We start from the raw sequence: 7710 nt of genomic DNA, 5'->3' as shown, positions 1-7710 counted from the left end.
TCCATAAACTCTACAAATACAAATCTGCTACGCTGAATATGACTATACCTGAAAAGTAGAAGCTATATTGATTCATATAATAAAAAGCACCTCATAGCTAGAGTTCCAAAGGAAAGTTTGCTCAGGCCGTTTCTCTTGTCTCGTATACAAATAATATCCCAAAATAATATGCGTTTATCTATGTACGTTAAAAATACATATATTTTACCGAATACTTACGGTCTTAAATAAATCACAAATAAAATACAGATATAGTTTTAAAGTTATATAAGTGTAAAATGTAGACAAACTTTACTAAGTGAACATGATAGAATGTTAAATGAAAATCTAACTTTTTTTAAATACGTTTATTTTAATGATTAAAATAATTTTGAACATATTCATTAAATATAATATACCTATTACTAGTTTATAACAATTTTCATGTTTACAATTGGTTATTAGCCACAATTTGATAAAATATAATACTATAAAACAAAACGTTGATGAAAAAATTAAAAAACCTTTTACAATTTAAGTGAAAGAAAAAGAAAAATACATTTAAGGTTGTTTTTATCGTAGTATATACAAAAATATTAATCAACTTGATCTTAAAAGTATTGAATTTCATTGTTTTTAATTAAAAGCTCAGACTCAATCAATGAAAAATCAGCATTTAATTATAAAACAAGGTGGCCAACAGTAATGTGTTAAAAATTTTCATACGCGTTGTTCAATTTGACTGAATATAAATGTTCGGATTGCAAATTAACTATAATAGATACGTTTCACTATGAAAATTGAATATATACATAATACGTGTAAGGATTATAAGTATACACTGATTAAGCTATATAAACAATTATAAAACAATCTGTAATGAAATATTCAGAGTTACGTTGACGGATTTTTTGATTTACAATATATAAAATTAATCATTGCTTCTGATTTAACGCACATATTAGTTACATTTGACTGAATATGATTATTAAAATTGCAAATAAACGTGTATATGTAACATATATTTAGTACGTACGAGGATTGAAAGTTAATGTTGATCAAACCATATAAATGTGATTTTTTATCTATTGATATTTGGAGATACTATCTTTCACGTCGATCGGGTGACAATGATTACGATGCAGGTGGTTATTTAGGTGAAGAAATTTGGCTCCAATTCTGTATATCATCTTACTATTCCCTCATAGTTTCTGAAACATAATTATGAAAAATGAACACTATGTACAATAATTAAAATCTAAACACAATATTCACACATAGTACCGATAGTGATATTATTTATTTATTTTATTTTATTTTTATTTTATTAATTTATTTAGCTTAATAGCTAATCTTTACATCTAACAAATTTAGTAAACATATATTAAAAATATATTAAAAATACATAACAGAAAGAAAAAATAAAAATATACAATAATAAAGACTTAATATTATAATTTATTTCTATATGTACGAAGGTGTTTTTTTATTCCATTTATGAAACCCGTTATATTTTTGCTGTTTCGGATTTCTCTTGGAAGACTATTATATAAATCAAAACCTCCGTACGTAACTCCCCTAGCCGTACTCGTTTTCTTATACTTAATTATCTTTAAATTTTCTCTATTTCTAGTATTATATTTATGTACATCTTTATTTCTTATTAAATACTTATTAAAATATTCTGGTAACATATTATTTTCTAACTTATATATAAATACTAAAACATTCATACTCAATATTTCTTGAACATTCAACCATTCTAATCTATCAATCATACTTTTACAATTAGTTAATCTATTTTTATTTAAGATTACTCTCATTGCCCTATTTTGTAATATGACATAATCATTTTTTGATATGACAAATATTGTAATTAATTTTATATTTGTCATATAGTAATAACATTTAGGATATTAAGTGAGTTGTTGTATACACCAAGGTTTAGAAATTTAGACCATTATTGAATCAAAAATAATTCACCTTGATCGTTCCGTTCCGAGCGACTTCGCAATATATCAGCCAATGCCCAGTTTATAAACGTGTGGTTTTTTGGATGCTATCTAATAAGACGACATTTTACAATGATTATAAATATGTGATTGTATATCTTGAATAATCGATAGCCAAAATATCTAATAGTGGGTTATTTTTAGTTCCGATGTGGCAAAATATAAATAAATTTTTGTTCTGTGCTATCATTTTTATTACGGAACAGCTAAATTCAAGATATTCAGTTACATCAAACTTACGTATAAAAAGATAATACTTACTAACAGTGACTTCAACTTGAGATAATACACTTTTTGTTTATAAATTCCAATTCTACGTTGTCGCATTAGGTCGTTGTCGTTGTATCATTACTTCTGAAAAATAATAAGACCTTTATCAAGAGTCAAACATTAAACGCATTATTACTACTAATATAATCCATAAATAAAATTTAAACGACAACTAAAAAATAATTACCCTAGATGATTAAACACGTAGATTGGCATCTCTTCTTGAAGCGATAAGTTGGTGCAATACATAATATTTTAATTGTTTGACATGCGTAAATGTTATTAGATTTTTCATTGCTTTTGAAAAGTAACTCTAAACTATACTATATAGTGGGTAAAAAGTAACTTTTTGTTTCCACAAATATGATATTTTTCATTATTACTACCATTGTAATATGTTTAATTAACTTTGGCATGTATATCTTCAATTGCCAAATCACTGCTGTTTGTCTTTTAATATTAGATCCTAGAAAGTCAATAGTAATTTTGTTAGAATAACCGTGATATATTATTCATATAACCAAACACTTACTGGCACACTCATAACTTAATATTGTCTATAATTCCAATGCTACACAATTTGGAATCATCTTCAACTCACACAAATGCTGTGATTATAACATATTTCACTGTTTATTTAATCGCACTAAACTGTATCCTCGCGCGCGCTTGACAGTTGGAAGTGTCATATGTAAACAGATCTGACGGCTAAGGGAAATACCCGGGTATTAGCGCGTTCAAGAACGAACGACGCAATTGATTTTATCGATTCAAATTGTGAAACACGTATCAAATATGTAGAAAAATCATCAAGTTCTAAAAAAAATATTTTATTAACTTAAATATTTTTTTTTTTAGTTTATAAGGGATTTTAAATATAATACATATAATGTGAATTTGTATTAGCTTCTCGTTACAGAAAAAAAGGTTGAATTAAATTTTGGGAACATTAGCAATTTAAATTTATAATTTTTAAATAATTTTTAAAATTTCCTTAAAAAAAATTACATTTCCAACCAAAAAGGGCACACAGACAGTAGTAAAGTGCTGTAATTAACAACCAACTACTAATAGTAGAAACATATAGCAATGCAAAATTCCCATTTATTGATACGTTCAAAAGGAAACTATTCAATATTGTAAAACACTAATTAAAATATTTGTAAAATTTCAGAATTAAATTTTAAGATGTATTCAAAATATGTTTCTCAACCAATTTTATTATGGATTTAAAATATTTAAAGTTTATGATAGATTTTTAATATTTTTAGTTTATTATAAATTTTAATTACAGTGAACATTTTGCACTTATTAATTATTAAAATATATAATACTAAGTTCAAAATACATTTACTCTAATAAAAATATGAATCAAAATATTTTTGAATAAAAATAGACAAAGGTATCAAAATTATTAATATTTTTAAAGCGCATACTGTCCACGTTTGGTCTAAAGCAACAGATTATGTGGTCGATATTTTCTGTTTATTGTTTCTTTCTAATTAGTAAATTTGATTAAAAATCGATTGTGCTGTAGCGTCAGTTTTTAATAACAATATATTTTTTAATATCGTATGTAACCAGATCTGACGGTTAGCGAATTCACAATACTCAGGCTAGAGCATCTTAGTGACGTCACGATGACGTTTCAGTTCCACAAAACCACACAGGCGTCGCTTCATACGCCGCTGTACCGCGGGGGTGGGGATGTAGCTGCATCGCGCGCACGTTATCGGCGTGCGCGCATATTTTGCTCACCACAAATATGAGCGCTCTTACCGCTTCTTTACAACACATTCAGCTCGAAAATAATACTTACCGAACTAATTCGTTAAATGCTGAACACAAATATGCCGACAATTCCATGACCGCTTGGACGATCATTCGAAAGACGTCAGCAAGACGCTAGAAAGAGACGAGTGAATGCTAGAAAGAGACGCGAGACGCGAGACGTCGTTCCGTGTGACGTGTGACGTGCCAAGACGCCTAACCGTTAGATCGTACGTTTGTCTAACGTATGCGTTATGTGAATTTATTGACGGCTAAGGGAAATCCCTGGTATTGGCGCGCTTAAGAACGGATGACGCAATTGATTTTATCGATTCAAATTGTAAAACACTTATCAATATGTGTAGCAAAATATTTTTATTATTTAATATAAAAGGGATTTTAAATATAATATAAATAATGTGGATTGGTATTATCTTTTAAATACAGAAAATAGGTGTAATTCAATTTTGGTGAACGCTTAAAATTAAAACAATTTAAAGTAATATTTAAAAAAAAAATTTTTAATTTCGGTTAGAAAAACATTTAAAAAAAAAGGCAGTTTTTAAATAAATACTATTCGATCCGTCACAATGAAGTGTTGTCATTAACAACTACAGTAGACCCCCCAACAACACGGTAAATTAGTTTAATTATAGTTTAGGCGGAGGTTTTTAAATGTTCAATTGTACAAATATTGTTTGTAAACTAGCCATTATGGCGCACTGGGAAAACCTGTCAAATTGTGTTGGTCGGTTTTATTATAAAAAATAAATTAATAAAAATAATACTTCGTTTAATACACTTACATTAAAAACAATAGTGTCAAAGCAATTCAGAGTCATATATTAAAAAAAACATTTTATGCCACACAATTTAATTTTCAAGGTCCTCGATGATAGTGGAATACTTCTACCATTTTAGTGGATATATTCTATCAAGCAGTATCATACAATAAAAATTAAGCAAAAATTCATCGAGTTATTATTTGTTTATGCACTTTAAGCGATATTTTGTCGTTGAAAATTTAAATAGTATAAATTACTTGTAAATTATCGATAGTTATAACACATAATTCAATTTATAAAATAGTTTTTTTTTAGTATTAATTGAATAAAAAAATCTTCTTCGTTAAATCAGACTATTATTATTTTTTAAGACTTATAAGCTTCATATATATTTATATTTCCTCTTTCACTTGCAAGTCTGCAAGTTCATCTTCATTCGTAGCGAGGTTATTTTAGTATGTTAGTAAAATATAAAAGCGGAAGAGTTATACCCAATCCATACCCCCTCAAAAACGGCAAAGTTACACAGTGTTGAAAATGTCAACAGACAAGGTCGTAAAAAAGTTTTACACCACACAGACGCCATGAACGGCGCCGTTTGATTTTTATACATTTTCGATGTAGGGTTAGGGAGTCGCAGGGGTTGGGGGAGTTGGTTTCCCTTGAGAGGTTCGGCGTCCAAAGATCTTCTGTGTTCCTCGTGTCCCGCGAGGAATGCATTTATCTTGTTTTATGCGCTTAAAACATGGTATTATTGCATGCAACATTAGGGTGAAACTCAAGACGAGAGGACTTTGGACGATTAAACGGCATGCACAAAGGAAAACCATGGCATGAAAGAGAAGCGTATAACGCTAATATGTACTTTGTGTTGAAATAAGCAGCAGGAGGAACACTGAACTAATAATAATAATCAATCAATACCAAAGAGACATTATTAATCTTTAATAATTAATAATCCGACTCTCATGTGGCTAGCACCATCCGGTTTCTTAATACGCTGGCATCTGTATTATATTTTTTTGTGTATTATTATTTTAACCTAGTCCTAAAATAATTTAAATAAATATAAATTAATGTTTGTTATTAATCTTAAAAATTCTAGATAAAGCAGTTTGTATTGAAAGTATGAATTTGCGATAAGAGATAAAAATAATTTACTTTATATTTCAGTAATTTGTATAAAAATATTAAATTACATATGATTACCATGTTATTTTTTAATATCTCTTAAATTCGATAACCTGAAAAATTAATAATTTTAATAATTGGCGATTATATATAAAAAAATGGTGTCATGACCCAAGCAAAGATGATTAAAATATCACATAAATATAACAATTTAAATGATATAACAAATTTATTTTAATATAATTTACAATTTGATTAATTTTTGCTGTAATTATATGTTGTTGTAAAGGTTTCAATAAATAGTATTGCATTAACATTTTTTAATTTTATACTATCAGGATGATGTATTTATAAAAACTTTAGCGAAATATCTTATAATCTTGTATTTTAAGGAGTAGCTTTTTTGTTAATAATATCGACATTATTTTAATGCAAGTAATTAAATTTATTATAAAAAAATAAGATATCGTATAATAATTTTTAATTTCAGCTATAGCAAAAATCATGTTTATGTATTCCATAAATTGACTGTGAAATTCTCTTTTCTTGCCAACATGATTATTTTTTTATTTTTGCCGGATTTGTTAAATATTTTTAAATTTACATAAGTAACATTCGGAGTGTTCATGATCATATTTATTGTGAGTCAAAAACGGATTTAGTAAATTAAAGTCTAATATTTTAAAAGGATACAATATTGCTCTTTTGAACTTTCTTATATTTATATTTAATATAATTTTAAGAATTAAAAATTGTGAAAATGTAATAGTCACCCCGATTCATAATAAGTCTGATTATCTGCACTACATCTGCTATGCAATATTTTAAACACACAATGCTATGTTGATGTTACTAAATAGTACTAAACCGCAAGTAATTATATTTCAAATGACATCAAGTAATATTATATATTGGATGTGAGTTTTAGTGGATTAGACTGAGCACGGTTTGATACGAGATTATCATTAACTAACTTGGTTAGTTAGCGCAAAATGTGTCCAGTATTGGACACATTTGGAAATCGGCATAACGGTGACGAGCGATATTAACTGGTAATAATTTAATAGATTCATTAGGTAAACCGACCCTGCCGCACTGTTGATAATTTGCTAGGTTGTTCATAACTTTGCGTGTGTCATGTTTCAATATTGTGTTGGACTTATCAATTGAACCACACTTCTATTAACAATTTAGAGATTAACTTATACTATTTATTTTAAAAATGGCAGTACGACTTGTGATAAAGTGTTTAAAAAACAAGGTAAAACCCTTAATGAAAAAAAGGATTTTTTTCCTAAAATGCAATACACCGTGGGGAATATTATAACAGTTTAAATCACAAGGTACGTGCTATTTTTGTTTATCTTCAAAACAGCGGCATATTTTTGTGTTTATTGGGGAAAAGTAATTGTTTTTATTGTTTTTAAAAAAATCATAAAAAGACAAGGACTAAAAAATATGCTTAAAATTACTTCCTCTCGGATATTTTTTCTGATACTACTTGAATCTTTTATTTTTTTCTTTTGAATACGCTTCAGAACTCAAGGCACCTCTAAGAGTTCTTTAACTTGGATTACAACCAAGAAGAGGCTGATTTAGCCCAGTATGATCGCATTATCCGCCGCTTCTCTCTTCGATGCACTAAGGGACGCTATTTTTGAATTGTTGCACAACATATTAAATTAAATTACAACAAAATTTTTCTTTGCTCAATAAACCTTCTGACCCAAAAGTCCGAACAAAATATATTTAAAACTTACAAT

General features: G+C 27.7%; 1 long non-coding RNA gene across 1 annotated transcript; it reads right to left on the bottom strand.

Moving 5' to 3' along the window:
• Window positions 1-332: 332 nt before the first annotated feature.
• On the bottom strand, window positions 333-3155 carry LOC148234515 (uncharacterized). Its single transcript, XR_015810053.1, has 4 exons — window positions 2794-3155; window positions 2449-2727; window positions 2253-2345; window positions 333-1190 (listed from the first exon to the last, which is right to left on the bottom strand). It is a non-coding gene; the product is annotated as an uncharacterized LOC148234515 (long non-coding RNA).
• Window positions 3156-7710: the final 4555 nt, after the last annotated feature.

Source organism: Plectrocnemia conspersa, unplaced genomic scaffold (genome assembly GCF_051122295.1).
Source record: "Plectrocnemia conspersa isolate PC_06_02 unplaced genomic scaffold, ASM5112229v1 ptg000006l, whole genome shotgun sequence".
In the NCBI taxonomy this organism is placed as follows: Eukaryota; Metazoa; Arthropoda; class Insecta; order Trichoptera; family Polycentropodidae; genus Plectrocnemia; species Plectrocnemia conspersa.
The sequence above is the reverse complement of the archived record's forward strand: the minus strand, read 5'-3'. Positions and strand labels throughout refer to the sequence as shown.